This window comes from Kogia breviceps, chromosome 3, assembly GCF_026419965.1.
Source record: "Kogia breviceps isolate mKogBre1 chromosome 3, mKogBre1 haplotype 1, whole genome shotgun sequence".
Taxonomy (NCBI): domain Eukaryota; kingdom Metazoa; phylum Chordata; class Mammalia; order Artiodactyla; family Physeteridae; genus Kogia; species Kogia breviceps.
This window is the reverse complement of record NC_081312.1, coordinates 54,359,544-54,379,540: the sequence shown is the minus strand read 5'-3', so window position 1 is coordinate 54,379,540 and position 19,997 is coordinate 54,359,544.

The following is a 19,997-nucleotide window of genomic DNA, read 5'->3' as shown; positions in this document are numbered from 1 at the left end:
ACATATGCACAGTTTAGCAAGTAGTTATTAAATGCCCAGAAAATCACTGTTCAGGTCAAGAAATAGAACATTATAGCAGCTAGAATTAAAATGAGCTTAGGTTTTCCTATTTTTGAATTTTTTGTTAATGAAATTATATTTTTGTGTATATACATGTATGTATATATACATGTATTCTTTTGTTTCTGCTTTAGTTCAATATTTGTGTTTGTACAATTATCTATGATGTTGCATTAGGTGTTATCTCATTTCTATTGCCAAATGGTATTTATCCATTCACCTGTTAATGGACATTTGGGTTGTTTTCATTTTTGGCTACATGAGGAATGCTGCTCAGCAAATTTATATAGTGTATAAACATATGTGTGCATCCTAGTGTACACATGAAGGAGTTTCTTTAAGGCAAATGCTTAGGAATGAGATTAAAGGTCATAGAGAATACTTATCTTTAACTCCACTGTTTTACTAAACTGCCTTCCAAGCTGGTAGTACCAGTTTGTACTCCTACCAGAAGGTTATCAGAGTTCCAGTTTCTTTACATCTTCACCAACATTTGTTGTACTCATATTTAAAAATTTTCACCAATGGAGTGAGCATCTAGTAGTATCTCTTTGTAAGCAAAATTATTGTTTCCCTGGTTAGTAATGAGGTTGAGCCCAATTTCAAGTATTTATGGGTCACTTGGATTTACACTTTTAAAATATTCCCATGAATGTCTTTTGCACATTTTTCTCTTGGGGTGTTTGGATTTTTTTTTTTTTTACTGACAAAGTATTTTTATGTTTTCTGATTACTAGGATCTTTGTTCGATATATATCTTGCAACAATTCTTTTCCCATTGTGGTGCTTGTTTTTATTCTTTAAAGTGTATTTTAATGAGAAGTCCTTAATTTTTATCCAAATTTATTAATTTTTTTGTTTATGGTTTATAACTTTTTGTCTTGTCTAGAAATCTTTCCCTACACAGATGTTATGAAAATATTCCTGTATTATCTTCCAGTACTTTGTGGTTTTGAGATACTTATTCTACCTTTGATCCATCTGGAATTGATTCATTTCAAATTAAAATTTTCCTTCCCCCATCCTTATTTACCTAAGAGTTTGATGAAAACAAACCAAAAAGCAAAAAACAAAGTAGGATTTCTGGCAATGATCTTTGAGGAAATGCTGAAGACATTCTTAGGAATGGAGATTTAACATCGGGTGGGCCAGAAAGCTAGATTTACAATGAAATATAAATTCAAGTCCATTTCATTTGATATTGTGCTGATCTGCACAGTTCAGGAAGAAATAAATGAGTTAATCAAAGACAATTTAGAAATCAATAAGAAAAGGATGTGTCTGAGTTTATTGGGGATTGAGGCATGTTTTAATGATTAATGGTATATAACCAAATTTGGGGCAGCAAATAAAAGCACCCCAAGAAAGAACAGATAGATAAGGATGTGGAGGAGTAGGGAAAGGAAAAAGTGTACCTACAGAGTTTAGTTAATTTTACTGTTTTCCTTGAAGATAAATAGAAACAGAAATATGGTCAATTATAAAAGGTGGATAAGGATTTTTTTCATTAGGATTCTGACTACATTTAAAATAAGCAGAAAATAATAGGTGAACCACCAGCAATTGAACTAGGGTAGAATATTCCAGTTTCTGTAGTAAACTGGAAAGCAGAATTTATCATCAATGTGGTTTATTTTAACTTTTATTTATGAGTGACATGATATAGCTGAGATTTGCTTTGTTTTAATGTAAAAAGTAATGAGGATAGATAAAGAATGGCAGCAACGTAGTGCTTTTGACTTGGGTGATGGGTATGTGGACACTCATTGTACTCTTTTTTTTTCTTTCCCTCTGTGTTTAAATTCCATAATAAAATTAAAAACATATAAAGCTGTATTTGAGGAAGTTACGTGTTAAGGGATAAAAAATATAAAAGCTAAGTTAATATACATTTATTCTGGGTAAGAAAACTACTTTGTAAATAAATGTTTCCATCTCTCTATTATTCATTTATTTTTGCATTCAAACATCTATTTGTCCAACAATGCAATATATACTGAGCCCTCACAACTCTAAGATGGTGTGCAGATCACTGGAGAATATAGTGTTTAAGGCAAGGTCACAAAAACACAGAACTGTGGAACTAAAAAAAATCTTGAGGCTCATTTACCCTAACCGATTTTTTTATAAATGATTACCCTGAGTCTCAAGAGATTAGGCAACTTACCTGAGATCACAAAGTTTTTAATGACAGAGAAACATATCCAAGATTTTAGAGTTTTCTCATGTGATGGGTCATATGGACAGACTTGATATAACAAAATTATTCGTTGGGCTCCGTCTACTGCAATAATGAAAGACTGCCATGTGAGTGATAATAGAATTGTGCTTCCCTATATTTATAAAAAGTCATTTTCTAGCCACAGTGGACTGAATCCATTGAATTTTTCAGTAACATCTAATTCTGCTACATTCAGGTCCATCCTTAAGTGCTGTGAAAAAAAAGGTTTTACAGATGGGGGAGTGGTAAGAAAGCATGCATTAGAAACCTAAATAACTGGCAGATTCACCTTGGGGATTTTACTAGAAAAGGCAGTCTCTCTGGGATAAAAAGTATTTTGACATGCAAATATCTTAATAACTCAGTAAAGTTGTCAGTTTTTCTTAAGGGAATTTTCTCTATCAAGATAAATTACAGTTTTGCCTTTTTGAGATTTCAAAATGAGAGTTTTAAGGCAGCAAATAGCCAGTGACTGGAAAAGCAGTAAACTTGCTCTGTCTTAGTTACTTGAAAAATATTCAAAACTTTTGCAATGCCTGTCATAAGAAAAATGTGTGTAATTTGGAAATCTGTGTAGTTTGATAGATATCTGAGGCCTTGACCTCTACAAATTACTAGCTGAGTGATCTGGGATATGTTACTAAACCTCTCTCTGCTTGTTTCCTCAGCAGGTAAATGAGGCTAATATTGGAAGCTATGTCATAGGATTTGGGTGAAGATTAAACGACATCATGTAAAGTTCTTAGGCCAGTACTTGGCAAACTTGTCAGTACTAGTTAGTAAGTGTTCATTACTACTTAGTATTGTCTGATTCAACAATATAACAATTTATGATAGAAAAATCAATTAGCTAATCACTATCAGCTAAGTGAACTAGAGGACTAATTTTCTTTTCTCCCCCCAGTTTTATTGAGGTATAATTGACAAACAGTTGTAAGATATTTAAAATGTACATTGTGATGATTTGACATACGTGTACACTGAGAAAGGATTCCTCCCATTTAGTTTATTAATGCATGTATCACCTCAGATATTAATCTTTTTTTTTCTGAAAACATTTAAGTTCTACTGTCTCAGGAAATTTCAATTTTACAATAAAGTGTTATCAACAATAGTCACCATGTTATACATTAGATCCGTATACCTTATTTATCTTATAGCTGAAAGTTAGTACCCTTTACCAACCTCCCCATAATTCCCCTACCCTTCATCCCCTGGTAACCACCCATCTACTCTCTGTTTCTATGAGTTTGACTTGTTTTTTTTCCAGATTCCACATATGAATGATACCATGCAGTATTTATCTCTGGCTCATTTCACTTAGCATAGTGCCCACAAGTTCCATCTGTGTTGTAGTAAGTGGCAGGATTATCTTTTTTCTCATGACTGAATAATAATCCATTGTGTGTGTGTATATATATATACACACACACACACACACACACATATATATATATATGGCACATCTTCTTTATCCATTCATCTGTTGTCGACATTTAGGTTGTTTCCACATCTTGTCTACTGTGAATAACACTGTGGTGAACATGGGAGTACAGATATCTTTTCGATATCTTTCCTGTTTTCGTTTCTTTTGGATATATACCCAGAAAAGGGATTTGATGGTTCACAGGGTAGTTTTATTTAAAAAATTTTATGGACCCTCCATAGAGTTTTCCACAGTGGCTGCACCAGTTTACATCTACCAGGAGTGCACAAGTGTTCCCTTTTCTCCACATCCTCCCCAACATTTGTTATTTCTTGTCTGATAATAACCATTCTAACAGGTATGAGGTAATATCTCATTATGGCTTTGATGTGCATTTCCATGATGATTAGTTATGTTGAACATCTTTTCATGTACCTAATGGCCATTTGTAAAACTGTCTGTGCAGTTCTCTGCCCATTTTTAAATTGGATTATGTTTTTGCTATTGAGTTCTATGACTTTGTTATATTTTTTGGATATTAACGCACATCATATATACAATTTGCAAATGTTTTCTCCCACTTGTAGGTTGCCTTGTTATTTTGTTGTTGATGGTTTTGTTTGCTGTGCAGAACATTTTAGTTGGATATAATCCCATGTATTTTTTTTCTTCTTTTGCCTTTGCTTTTGATGTCAGATCCAAAAATCATCACCAAGACAGATGTCAAGGAGCTTACCACCTATGTTTTCTTCTAGGAGTTTTATGGTTTCATGTCTCACATTCAAGTTTTTAATTCATTTTTGGTTGATTTTTTTGTGTATGGTGTAAGATAGGGGTCCAGTTTCATTCTTTTGCATGTGGCTATCCTGTTTTTCCAACACGATTTATTGAAGGGATTTTCTGTTCCCTGTTGTTTGTTCTTAGTTCCTTTGTCATAAAATAATTGATGATTGGGTTTATTTTTGGCCTCTCTATTCTGTTTCACTCATTTTTTTATTCAGGTATAGTTGATTTATGGTACTATATTAATTTCAGGTATACAGCATAGTGATTCAGTATATTTACAGGTTATACTCAATTAAAACTTACTACAAGATAATAGCTGTAATTCTGCATGCTATATAGTATCTCCTGTTGCTTATCTATTTTATACATAGTAGTTTGTATCTCTTAATCCCATACCCCTAATTTGCCCCTCCTCTCTTCCCTATCCCCATTGGTAACTACTAGTTTATTTTCTATATCTGTGAATCTGTGTCTGTTTTGCATATACATTCCACATATATGTGATTATACAGTATTCTTTTCTGTCTGACTTACTTCACCAAGCATAATATTTTTTAGTTCCATCCACATTGCTGCAAATGGCAAAATTACATTTTTATGGCTGTGTAATATTCCCTTGTATATATTTACCACATCTTTTTATCCAGTCATATGTTCATGGATACTTGTGTTCTTTCCATGTTCTGGCCATTGTAAATAGTGCTGCTATGAACAATGGGGTACATGTATCCTTTTGAATTAGTGTTTTCATTTTTTTCTGGCCATACCCAGGAGAGGAATTGCTGAATCATGTGATGATTCTATTTTTAGTTTCTTGAGGAAACTCCATACTGTTTTCCATAGTGGCTGTCCAATTTACATTCCCACCAAGAGTGTACAAAGTGTTCCCTTTTCTCCACATCCTCGCCAACATTTGTTATTTGCTTTTTGTTGTTTTTTTTTAGCTTCTCTGATTGAATGAATTCTACTTCCCTGCCTTTGAGTTTGCTGCTCCTTTCTTCTGCTTGATCTAGTCTGCTCTGAATCCCTCTGTTGAATTTTTCAGCTCAGTTATTCTATTCTTCAGCTTTGTGTTTTCACTTGGTACTTTCTTATATTTTCCATCTCTTTGTTGAAATTCTCACTTTGTTCATGCATTGTTCTCCTGACCTCAGTGAGTATCTTTATAAATGTTATTTGAACTCTTATTAGGTAAATGATTTTCCCATTTCATTATCTTGTTTTTAGAATTTTATCTTGTTCTTTTTGGGGGAACATATTTCTCTGTTTCTTCATTTTCCTTGACTCTCTATGTTGTTTTCTGTGCATTAGGTAACATACCTATCTCTCTCAGTCTTGATAGAGCAACCTTGTATAGTAGATGAACCTTATCAATTAGTCTAGCCCAAACTCTTGGTTATCTCTCAAACCTCTATGATTGTCAAAGACTCTTTCTTTGTTCTTAGTGGCTTCCAGTAGTTGAGGAGGGTATGCTAAGACTTGTCAGTGTCCCAAAGGGGAGGACTTCAGTCAGCATTTTGCTATAGGCTGATGGAAGCTGAACCCTCAGGCAGCAGCAGGGAAAGTGTGTAATTAGTGCCCTGCCTAGTAGAAACTGGGAGATGGGCTTTTTTGCGACTCTGTGCTGGGCCCAGGAGCACATGGACAGGTGCTCCTGTGTCAGTTAATAACTTCTTTTTTGTTATATTCCTGTGGGACTCATGAATGTAAGCCTTTTTGTTATTAGAGCCAGGTAATCCAGGTGCTGTCCTTTTGTAGCAGTCAAAAAAGCTTGGTTCCCAGACATCTGTACAAGGTCCTTTCAGGATGATATTGGCAATTTGTAGTGGGATTAAATAAAAAGGGGAACATAGTGTCTTCTGCCTTCCCCAGTCTCCAAGGAGGATCACAGTTAGTCTTTAGATGCCTGTTAAATTAGAACTGATTATTGTTTTGATTTTTGTTTTTTTGATATAGTCTTGTGAGTTTTGTGGACTCCAAGCTCCATTGGCTTTCAGAGCTAGTTGTTTTGGGGACCCATCACTCAGGAGGAGTCTTTAAAGTTGGATTACTAGATATGAGGTTCAAACCCCCTTTACTCCTCAGGGAGAAGCTGGGAGTTGGGAGTTCCCTCCAAATTGTATGGCAGTATGCTGGGGATAGCATTTTTGGTGAGATTGTGTCTCATGTTTCCTACTGATTTTGTTTTGTAAGTTATGTGTGTATTTCCTCTTTCACTTGCTTTGTAGGGTCCACTCAGCTTGTTTCTGGATTTCTTTCAGAGGGAATTGCTTCATGTATAACTGTAGATTCAGTATATCTGTGGGAGGAGGTGATTTCAGGAAGCCCCTTTGTCATCATCTTGGACTGGAATCTCCTCTAATTTTCAAATCTGATAATAATTTGGAGGAGTGATTACTAATTGCCTATCCAGTATTCATTCTCTTTGTCTTCCCTAGAAAGAGGACCCAATTTTATTTGGGATTTAAGAGTGGCCAGGTGTGACAAAATGTATCCTAGATAAAGTCCCTTGTATGAAATCTGTGATTAGATGTACGTATATTGTCTGGAATACTGGGAGGGATACTTAAACAGAAACGGAACTTCCTCAACTTGGAAGTGCTTCATTTTTTCCTCATCTCTTACTCTCCTGTTTCTTGCCTGTAGTGAGAAAGAGTTTGAGTTGCTATTTTGATCCTCTAAGTGACTTTGAGGATGGAAACCATGATTAAAAATGGCAGAGCAGCAGGAAGGAGCCTGGGGCTCTGCTGACTTGGTGGTGCTTCTGTATCAGCTTGGCCTTGCCTTTTTCCTAACTTCTAAAAGAAAAACAGAAATAAGTAAACTTTCATGTTGTTTAAGCACAGTTATTTCAAGTTTTTATTGCTAGAAGCTGTATATAAATTTTAACTGATAGATCACCTCTTATGGAGAGTTTTGAAGATACAGGCCCCCAGCTCCAGAGATTTTCATTCACTGGACAAGGTCCAAGGCCAACTAAGTTTGGAACAACTCTACTAGGGAGAGTTGAGTATAATGCTACCAGAGTATAATGCTTTAGGTCTCTGGGTCATGAAATTTTATTCCCAGGATACAAATTAGCTTTGTCTGTTCCAGAGACAAATTCCTGTCAAGTGTCAAGAGGGGCAGTGAAAGGAACTAGTGTGTGGAACATCATGTATGCATTACTCAGAGAAAAACCATTCCTGTTCTGCCACCAATGGGTCAATAGCTGCATTTTCAAGAAGAAAATTTGTATTTGGAGGAAAAAAAATTGGATGGATTTTCAAAGTTTTACGAGATGGGGGTTGGGCAGGAAAGAAAAAGGTTTCATTTTGCCAAAATAATGGAATATTCCTGAAAGTTGGAAACCTATTTGCAAACGTTAAACCTACCCAAAGAAATTCATTTAATATGGTTAGTTTGTGGTTATCAACAAAGTCAGAGGGCCAACTGGCTAAGTTATTTTATTAGTAAGATATGTACTAAAGTAATTTCAGATCAAATTTGCCAATAGATACTGCGGAAATCAGTACTTAAGGCAAGTTTATGCTGAATAAAAGAAAATAACTGTTCATGGAAAGCATATTCTTGACAATCATTTACAGACAAACATTTCTTGGTTTGTATCAGAGAAAATATCCTTGGAGCCAGTATTGTACATGAATGTAATAGATGAGCCTAAGAAGTCAGCCAGTCTCAACTATGGCAGTTTCATTCAGCAAGATCAAAAAGCCATTTGCCAGCATGATGAAACCTATTCTGTGAACATGATCTGCAAGGCTCAGAATTACCCAGCAATTCAACCCTCATTACCTCTCTTTCTTTAAAGTAGAAACCCACTTGGTTCATATTTTAACAGTACATCTCTATAATAGGATGGCTACATTGAGATCCTCAGTAGTAAAAAAGTATGCCAAAGTGATTTGGATCCATTTTGTTACCTTCTAAACCTGAGTTCCATAGCTGCAAGGTCAATTTTCCTTACCACTCAATAGTTTCTGCCTAGAGCGGGACACAAAAGCTTACTTTTGATGTATTGACACCCTTCTACAGAGATGGAAATCCAAGGTTATATAACTCCACATGGAAAATAAAAAGCTTATGATACCTTTTAGATGAGAGTTTGTGCTGTTCTCCTTGATGATCATTTTCTGAGCTTTCTTTACTCTGCTGAGTGCCATCACCCTTCTTAGAGATGACTGCATTTTTGAGTCTGAAGCACTTGTGGGCCCTTTAGGATGAAAAACACTTTCCTTGCTAAGTGCTAACCATTTTTATTGTTATCATTGTTATTAAGTCAATTCCCAAAGTCATATCCACTAACATGGGATTTTCAAAAGTGACATATTTCATCAGTGTACTGGGAAATGCTTTTCATCTGGCTTTCTGACACCAACCTCATAAGTATTGCTATTGTGGTGGTACTTTAGGGAATGACACTTCTCTTTGGTGGCTCACAGTGCCCACAGGTAGTAAGCTATTAAGGGAATAATGATGGGCAAAAACAGGTGGCAGATACTTTTCGACAAGCTCATCTTCCACCTAAGGCATCTGTTGTTTAAGAATGTATGTAGTCACTGTACATAAAGACTGGCTCTTGAGAATAATGCAGAGTGATGATATTCAAACACATTCTTTGAGAACCATTAGAGTAATTGGCTTAAAATGCAGTGTTTAGTAGACATCAGTTCCATGAAATATGCCAAGTTTGTAGAAGCACGGCTTTTCTATTTAACTTGCAGAGGGAATTTGTGTAATGCCTTTTCATTACATGATGGAGAAAACTGCCATGCATATAGACCAGAAATTGGCAACTATACGGAATGAGAATCTAGGGGACAACATTATCATCCAGACTTTCATAGCACTAAGGTAAATCATAAGTACATCTCAAGTATGCAGCTCAAAATATGCATTTGATGGTAATGGTTACTAATGTGAAAAATAGAAGAGTACTTTTTTGGGGAAGTATGATTTAATAGTATGATATAGTTTAGATGATAGTATGATAGTATGATATAATTTAGAGTTCTAGTATGAAATAACATAGAAGAAGCTGTTTTTTATTTTGTTCTCCATTGCACTTGGTAAGCTCTGCCTATCCTAGGTAAGAGACTAAAAGGAAGCCATGGATGAATTATGGGCAGAATGCTTAGTCTCAGTGCAGGCTTTGTTTTATAAGCAATTAGCACATACCCCCCACAGCATTTCTCCAGCCATGCCTTACAGATCAGAAATCATAGAGGTGGCCAGGGACTCCACTCCCCCATTCAACCAATACCTTTCTTCAGGAGTCACATGCAGACATTGTATGATGGTCTTCATAAAACTAGATATTGAGCCCCTGATGGGCAGGCCCTATGGCATAGTTATCTTAATGTAACTCACCATGTCTCAGAGAGTGACTTGAACGAGGATTCAAAGTGTATCTCCTCAATTTGATCTTGATTGAGCTATAGAAGAAGTAGGGTTGCATTTCAGGTATTTTATATACTAAAATTTGATTTTAAATGTCTCTTTAAAAAGTACAGAACAGTTACATATATTTTTTATATTTTTTTTGGTTCTGTCGTTGAATACAACTAGGCCTAGCCCAGATGTTCTTTCTCAAGAGAAAAATTAAAAGGAAGAGAGTTTGATCACAAATTCCTTATGAAAATTTCAGTCTGTTATTAAAAGAATTCTGAGCTTGATATTTGTTCTTATTGGGGTCCAGAGATAGCTATGTCTGCTATCTTATGGAATAATCTCCTGAAACTTTGAATAACTAATTGCTAATCATGTTTTCAAAAAGCTGCCCTCTGCAGAAAAGAGAAATATAACCTATGTATCTGAGAAAAGGATAAAACCAAATTTTATGTAACATAAAGGATTGAAAGCACTTATATCCTCAAGATTTGTCTCAGTTTGAAGATTATTTCAGAATAATTATAAAACCAAGGATGACATGTCTCAATGTTTATGAAAGACAACCTTGAGTTTTCCTGTCTTCTCTTCTTCAGATCCAGGCCAGAGAGGCATCATGATAAGACACTATCTCCAATATCCTCCCTTAGACAGTCAATAAATATGACAATGTCTTTGTTAATAGTCACAATTTGTAAATAATTTCACTTAATTAGTTACGCTTTTGAGAAGCCAAAATCCTCTGAAGTCTCTTCCTTACTTCTTATCTTAGTATAATTGAGAAAAGTTGGTTCTAAATTCAGTTACAAAATTAAACTGAAACTGAGAGTTATGATTAAAATTGATAAATACAGCCTACAAGATTCTAGATTGGCCAAACTGTCACTTCCATCTCTCTACAAATGGCAAGAATCCAAAAATTAATATGAAATACTGACTGTATCAAATTTGGACTTGTGCAGGCTATCCAATGAGCAACAAAAGTTGAAATTCTTATAGTAGTGTAGTAACAACTTGTAGAAATAACCATGACTTTTCATCAGTAAGTTAAATATGATTTATTTGTATTTATATTTAGGTTTAATAAAAATGAGTAACGTACATGTTTTATAGAACATGTGTTAGATTAACCATAAATTAAAATTTTTTATTATATTCTCTTTGATAATGATTTTTATTTTCAATGAGAAGTCAAGATGTTTATATATAGCTGTAATTTCTTTTTCTCAATAATACATGTCACTTTGTTGCAATGGATGAGTAGAATGTTTCTTTTATTTTTAAATATTTATGTGGTAAAAAGATAGTTTCTTATTCCATATATTTATTCATCTCTCTCAACTGATTGCCTTCGATTCAATTTCCTTTGATCAAACGTATTTTAAAAATAAATTATCTCTTTCTGGACTATCAATTACTATCAGTTTTTTGTCTTGTTATTGCTTTCTCTGTACTAATCCACCTTTCATTTTCTTTCTTGCTTTGGTTGAATCATTTTGCACACTCAAAGCTTACATTTGATTTGTACCATTGATATGAAATATATTATCTTTCATAAGTTGCCCTTGACACTAGTAGTGGAGGCATTAAATATTCAGTAGAAATTATATAAAAAGAAACAGATGAAACTAGTTAGCTAAGATAGTAGTATTTTTACATTGGGCACTTAAATCATACTATGGTTATCCATGTTTTTCAGAAATATGCCAAAAGAGATAAAGAAGAAATACATGGATAGATAACTATTTTTTTGTAAAGTTGTAGCTATACAACTTTTAAACGATCTAAGTGCTTTTTAAATTTATCATTTACAAAAGCTCATATTTCTCTGGGATGTAGGTGATTCACAGTATATTTTGAATATCTGAAGACAGGACTGACCTATCACACTGAAATATAGAAGACACTGTTAGTAGTGCATAAAGGAGAATCATGAAGTTCCAGTGTACCAGAATTATGCAATTACAGACTTATGGCAATTTATTTAAATTGGTAATTTAAAAGTCATTTGAATATATGTTTTAAGGTAAGAAAGAGGGTGCATACTGGAGAGGATAGAGTATGTAGGCTTTGAAGTGATTTCTGTGATTATGACTCTCTTTGTCTGTTATTAATTATGCTATTATAGGTAGATTACATAATCTTTTTGAGCCCCGGTTCCATTTTATATATAATTGATATAGTAATGCACACCTAATAGATTTGTTATAATAAATGTGATATCATATGTAGGTACCCAGTACAACGTTCTTTTGTATGTTTTATCCTGACAAGTCAAGAATCAATATCAAGAGAGAATGAGATCAAATTTCCATGATGCTAAACCATCAGGCAGACTATTCAAGGGTGCTTCGCTGATGTTTAGTGAACCATACAATTTTGTCTCAACTCCATCTTCAAGGGCTATTTTAATTAGTTTTAGTTTGTTTTGTTTTGTTTTAAGAGAGTAAGTATCTTCACCTAGGTTTAAATGGAATTTTTTTCTTCTAATTTAATTTTTATTTTATATTGGAGTATAGTTGACTTACAAAATTTTGTTAGTTTCAGGTGTACAGCAAAGTAATTTAATTATATATATATACACACATATATCCATTCTTTTTCAGATTCTTTTCCCATATAGGTTATTACAGAATACTGAGTTCCCTATGCTATACAGTAGGTCCTTGTTGATTATCTATTTTATAGATACACTAGTGTATATATAACAGCATTATTTCTAATAGCCCCGAGCTGTTGCATAAGTGTCCATCAATAGTAGTATGAATAAATTAATTGTGGTGTATTCACAAAATGTAATACTATATAACAGTGAGAATGAATGAACTATATGCAATGACATGGATGAATGAATCTCATAGACATACTAAAAATACAGGAGAAACTAATCTATGATGTTAGAACTTAGGATAGTGGGGGCAGGGGAGTGCCTGGAAGACCTGGGGAGGCTGCTGGGTGCTGATAATTTTCGTTTTGTTGATGTGAGTGCCGGTATACATGCTTTCCCTTTGTGAAAATACTTTAAAAAAAAAATTGGGGTATAGCTGCTTTACAATGTTGTGTTAGTTTCTGCTGTACAGCAAAGTGAATCAACTATATGTTTACATATGGTACAAGTATACAATAGAATATTACTCAGCCATAAAAAGGAATGAAATTGGGTTATTTGTAGAGATGTGGATGGACCTAGAGACTGTCATACAGAGTGAAGTAAGTCAGAAAGAGAAAAACAAATATCGTATATTAATGTATATGTGGAATCTAGAAAAATGGTACAGATGAACCTGTTTGAAAGGCAGAAATAGAGACACAGACTGAGAGAACAAACATATGGACATCAAGGGAGGAAGGGAGGTGTGGGATGAATTGGGAGATTGGGATTGATGTATATACACTAATATGTATAAAATAGATAAATAGGGGGGACCATCAAGATGGCAGAGGAGTAAGACAAGGAGATGACCTTCCCCCCCACAAATATATCAAAAATATATCTACATGTGTAACAACTCCTACAGAACACCTACTGAACGCTGACAGAAGACCTCAGACTTCCCCAAAGGCAAGAAACTCCCCATGTACCTGGGTAGGGCAAAAGAAAAAAGAAAAAACAGAGACAAAAGAATAGGGATGAGACCTGCACCTCTGAGAGGGAGCTGTGAAGGGAAGAAGTTTCCACACACTAGTAAGCCCCTTCACTGGCAGAGACAGGAGGTGGGTGTGGGGGGGAAGCTTTGGAGCCACAGAGGAGAGTGCAGCAACAGGGGTACAGAGGGCAAAGTGGAGAGATTCCCACACAGAGGATCCATGCTGACCAGTACTCAGCAGCCTGAGAGGCTTGTTTTCTCACATGCCAGGGCAGGTGGGAACTGGGAGTTGAGGCTCCAGCTTTGGAGGTCAGATCCCAGGGAGAGGGCTGGGGTTGGCTGCGTGATCACAGCCTGAGGGGTTAGTGTTCCACAGCTAATCAGGAGGGAGTCTGGAAAACAGGACCTGCCAAAGAGGCAAGAGACCATTGATTCAGGGTCTCTCACAAGGAGAGGGGATTCCTGCTCTTTGCACCCATGGACAGCAGAGCACCGCCTAAATGAGTTCCAGAGATGGGCATAAGCCATGGCTATCAGCTCGGACCCCAGAGATGAGCATGGAATGCTAATGCTGCTGCTGCTGCAGCGGCCAGGAATCCTGTGTGCAAGCACAGGTCACTATCTACACCTCCTCTCCCAGGAGCCTGTGCAGTCCGCCACTGCCAAGGTCACGTGATCCAGGGACAACTTCCCAGGGAGACCACATGTCATGCCTCAGACTGTTGCAACATCATGGCAGCCTCTGTCACCACAGGCTCGCCCTGCATTCCAGTTATGACTACCATACCCCTCCCTCTACGGGGCCTGAGTGAGCAAGAGCCCGCTAATCAGCCGCTGCTTTATCCCCATCCTGTCTGGGTGGGAATACATGCCAGAGGGTGACCTACACACAGAGATGGGGCCAAAACCAAAGCTGAACCCCAGGAGCTGTGCGAACAAAGAAGAGAAAGGGAAACTTCTCCGTGCAACCTCTGGAGCAGCAGATTAAATCCCCACAATCAACTTGATGTACCCTGCACCTGTGGAATACCTGAAAAGACAACAAATCATCCCAAAATTGAGGTGGTGGACTGTGGGAACAGCTGTAGACTTAGGGTTTGCTGTCTGTGACTGATTTGTTTCTGATTTTTATGTTTATCTTAGTATAGTTTTTAGCACTTGTTATCATCAGTGGATTTGTTTTTTGGTTTGGTTGCACTTTTAAAAATTATTATTACTTTTTATTTTAATTATTATTTAAAAATTTTTTTCCTTCGTTTTTTCTCCCTTTTCTTCTGAGCCGTGTGACTGACAGGGTCTTGGTGCTCTGGCCTGATGTCAGGTCAGAGCCTCTGAGATGGGAGAGCCAGGTTCAGGACATTGGTCCACCAGAGACCTTCCAGCTCCACATAATATCAAATGGTGAAAGTTCTCCCAGAGATCTCCATCTTAATGCTAACACCCAGCTCCACACAACGACCAGCAAGCTACAGTGCTGGACACCCTATGCCAAACAACTAGCAAGACAGGAACACAACCCCACCCATTAGCAGAGAGGCTGCCTAAAACCATACTAAGTTCACAGACAGCCCAAAACACACCACTGGACTTTGCCCTACCCATCAAAAAGACAAGATTCAGCCCCACCCACCAGAACACAGGGACCAGTCCCCTCCATTAGGAAGCCAACAAAACCCACTGAACCAAACTTAGCCACAGGGGGGAGACACCAGAAACAATGGGAACTACAAACCAACAGCCTGTGAAAAGCCCAAACTCAGTAAGTTAAAATGAGAAGACAGAAGAATATGCAGCAGATAAAGGAGCAAGGTAAAAACCCACCAGACCAAACAAATGAAGAGGAAATAGGCAGTCTACCTGAAAAAGAATTCAGAGTAATGATAGTAAAGATGATCCAAAATCTTAGAAACAGAATGGAGAAAATACAAGAAATGTTTAATAAAGAACTAGAAGAACTAAAGAGCAAACAAACAATGATGAAAAACACAGTAAATGAAATTAAAAATTCTCTAGAAGAAATCAGTAGCAAAATAACTGAGGCAGAAGAACGGGTAAGTGACCTGGAAAATAAAAGAGTGGAAATAACTACTACAGAGCAGAATAAAGAAAAAAGAATGTAAAGAATTGAGAACAGTCTCAGAGACCCCTGGGACAAGGTTAAATGCACCAACATTTGAATTATAGGGGCCCCAGAAGAGGAAGAGAAAAAGAAAGGGACTGGGAAAATATTTGAAGAAATTATTGTTGAAAACTTGCCTAATATGGGAAAGGAAACAGTCAGTCAAGTCCAGGAAACACAGAGATTCCTACACAGGATAAATCCACAGAGAAACATGCCAAGATACATATTAATCAAACTATCAAAAATTAAATACACAGAAAAAATATTAAAGGCAGCAAAGGAAAAACTACAAGTAACATACAAGGGAATCCACATAACATTAACAGCTGATCTTTCAGCAGAAACTCTGCAAGCCAGAAGGCAGTGGCAGGATATATTTAAAGTAATGAAAGGAAAAAACCTACAACCACGATTATTCTACCCAGCAAGGATCTCATTCAGATTTGATGGAGAAACTAAGACCTTTACAGACAAGCAGAAGTTAAAAGAATTCAGCACCAGCAAACCAGCTTCACAACAAATGCTAAAGGACCTTCTCTAGACAGGAAACACAAGAGAAGGAAAAGACCTACAAAAAGAAACTCAAAACAATTAGAAAATGGTAATAGGAATATACATATTGATAATTACTTTAAATGTGAATGGATTAAATGCTCCAATCAAAAGACATTGACTGGCTGAATGGATACAAAAGCAAGACCCATTATGTGCTGTCTACAAGAGACCCACTTCAGACCTAGGGACACATATAGACTGAAAATGAAGGGATGGAAAAAGATATTCCATGCAAATGGAAGTCAAAAGAAGCTAGAGTAGCAATTCTCATATCAGACAAAGTAGACTTTGAAATAAAGACAATTACAAGAGAGAAAGAAGGACACTACATAATGATTAAGGGATTAATCCAAGAAGAAGATATAAAAATTGTAAATACATATGCACCTAACATAAGAACACCTCAATATATAAGGCAAATGCTAATAGCCATAAAAGGAGAAATCAACAGCACAATTATAGTAGGGGACGTTAACACCCCACATTCACCAATGGCAGATTATCCAAAATGAAAATAAATAAGGAAGCACAAGCTTTACATGACACATTAAACAAGATGGACTTAATTGATATTTATAGGATATTCCATCCATAAACAACAGAATACACTTTCTTTCAAGTGCTTGTGGAATATTCTCCAGGATAGATCATATCTTGGGTCACAAATCAAGCCTTGGTAAATTTAAGAAAATTGAAATCATATGAAGTATTTTTTCTGACCACAACGCTTTGAGACTAGATATCAATTACAGGAAAAAAAAACTGTAAAAACTAAAAACACATGGAGGCCAAACAATACGCTACTGAATACCAAGAGATCACTGAATATATCAAAGAGGAAATCAAAAAATACCTAGACACAAATGACAATGAAAACATAATGACCTAAAACCTATGGGATACAGCAAAAGCAGTTCTAAGAGGGAAGTTTATAGCAATGCAATCCTACCTCAATAAACAAGAAAAATCTTAAATAAATAACCTAACCTTACACCTCAAGCAAACAGAGAAAGAAGAACCAAAAAACTCTAAAGTTAGCAGAAGGAAACAAATCATAAAGATCAGATCTGAAATAAATGAAAAGGAAATGAAGGCAACAAGAGCAAAGATCAATAAAACTAAGAGATGGTTGTTTGAGAAGATAAAATTGATAAACTGTTAGCCAGACTAATCAAGAAAGAAAGGGAGAAGACTCAAATCAATAGAATTAGAAATGAAAAAGGAGAAGTAACAACTGACACTGAAGAAATACAAAGGATCATGAGAGATTACTACAAGCAACTATATGCCAATAAAATGGACAACCTGGAAGAAATAGACAAATTCTTAGAAAAGAACACCTTTCTGAGATTGAACCCGGAAGAAATAGAAAATATAAACAGACCAGTCAAAAGTACTGAAATTGAAACTGTGATTAAAAATCTTCCAACAAACAAAATCCCAGGACCAGATGGCTTCACAGGCAAATTCTATCAAACATTTAAAGAGCTAACACCTATCCTTCTCAAACTCCTCCAAAAGATAGCAGAGGGAGGAACACTCCCAAACTCATTCTATGAGGCCAACTTCACCCTGATACCAAAATGAGACAAAGATGTCACAAAGAAAGAAAACTAAAGGCCAATATCACTGATGAACATAGATTAAAAAAATCGTCAACAATATACTAGCAGACAGAATCCAAGAGCATATTAAAAGGATCATACAGCATGATCAAGTGGGGTTTATCCCAGGAATGCAAGGATTCTTCAATATACATAAATCAATCAATGTGATACACCATAGTAACAAACTGAAGGAGAAAAACCATATGATCATATCAATAGATGCAGAAAAAGCTTTTGACAAAATCTATACATTTATGATAAAACCTCTCCAGAGGGCTTCCCTGGTGGCACTGTGGTTGAGAGTCCGTCTGCTGATGCAGGGGATATGGGTTCATGCCCCGGTCTGGGAAGATCCCACATGCCACGGAGCGGCTAGGCTCATGAGCTATGGCCGCTGAGCCTGCGCGTCCAGAGCCTGTGCTCCACAGCAGGAGAGGCCACAACAGTGAGAGGTCCGTGTACTGCAAAAAAAACCCAAACCAAAACAAAACAAAACAAACAACCTCTCCAGAAATTTGGCATAGAGGGAACCCACCTCAACAAAATAAAGGCTATATATGACAAATCCACAGCCAACATCATTCTGAATGGTGAAAACCTGAAAAAGTTTCCTCTACGATATGGAAGGAAAGAAGGTTGCCCACTCCTACCACTACTATTGAACATAGTTTTGGAAGTTTTAGGCACAGCAATCTGAGAAGAAAAAGAAATGAAAGGAATCCAGATCAGAAAAGAAGTAAAGCTGTCACTGTTTACAGATGACATGATACTATACATAGAGAATCCTAAAGATGCAACCAGAAAACTACTAGAGCTAATTAATGAATATGGTAAAGTAAAAGACACAGAATTAAAGCACAGAGATTTCTTTCATTCCTATACTAATGATGAAAAAATCGGAAAGAGAAATTAGGTAAACACTCCCATTTACGATTGCAACAAAAAGAATAAAATACCTAGGAATAAACCTACCTAAGGAGACAAAAGACCTGTATGCAGAAAACTATAAGACACTGATGAAAGAAATTAAAGGCAATAACAAATATTTGGAGAGAGATACCATGTTCTTGGATTGGAAGAATCAACATTGTGAAAATGACTCTACTATCCAAGGCAATCTACAGATTCAATGCAATCCCTATCAAACTACCAATGGCATTTTTCACAAAACTAGAACAAAAAATTTGACAATTTGTATGGGAACACAAGAGACCCTGAATAGCCAAAGCAGTCTTTGAGGAGGAAAAACGGAGCTGGAGGAATCAGGCTCCCTGACATCAGAGTATACTGCAAAGCTACAGTAATCAAGGCAGTATGGTACTTTCCCAAATATAGAAATATAGATCAATGGAACAGGATAGAAAGCCCAAAGATAAACCCACCTTATCTTTGATAAAGGAGTCAAGAATATAAAATGGAGAAAAGTCAGCCTCTTCAATAAGTGGTGCTGGCAATACTGGACACCTGCATGTAAAAGAATGAAATTAGAACACTCCCTAAAACCATACACAAAAATAAACTCAAAATGGATTAAAGACCAAAATGTAAGGCCAAACACTATAAAACTCTTAGAGGAAATCATAGGCGGAACACTCTATGACATAAATTACAGCAATATCCTTTTTGACCTACCTCCTAGAGAAATGGAAATAAAAACAAAAATAAACAAATGGTACCTAATGAAACTTAAAAGCTTTTGCACAGCAAAGGGAACCATAAACAAGAAGAAAAGACAACCCTCAGAATGGGAGAAAATATTTGCAAATGAAGCAACTGACAGAGGATTAATCTCCAAAATTTACAAGCAGCTCATGAAGCTCAATATCAAAAAAACAACCCTGTGTAAAAAATGGGCAGAAGACCTAAATAGACATTTCTCCAAAGAAGATATACAGATTGCCAACAAACACATGAAAGGATGCTCAACGTCACTAATCATTAGAGAAATTGAAATCAAAACTACAATGAGTTATCACCTCACACCGGTCAGAATGACCATCATCAAAAAATCTATAAAGAATAAATGCTGGAGAGGGTGTGAAGGAAAGGGAACCCTCTTGCACTGTTGGTGGGAATGTACATTGATACAGCGACTATGGAGAAAAGTATGGAGGTTCTTTAAAAAACTAAAAATAGAACTACGATATGACCCTGCAATCCCACTACTGGGCATATACCCTGAGAAAACCATAATTCAGAAAGATTCATGTATCACAATGTTCATTGCAGCACTATTTACAATAGG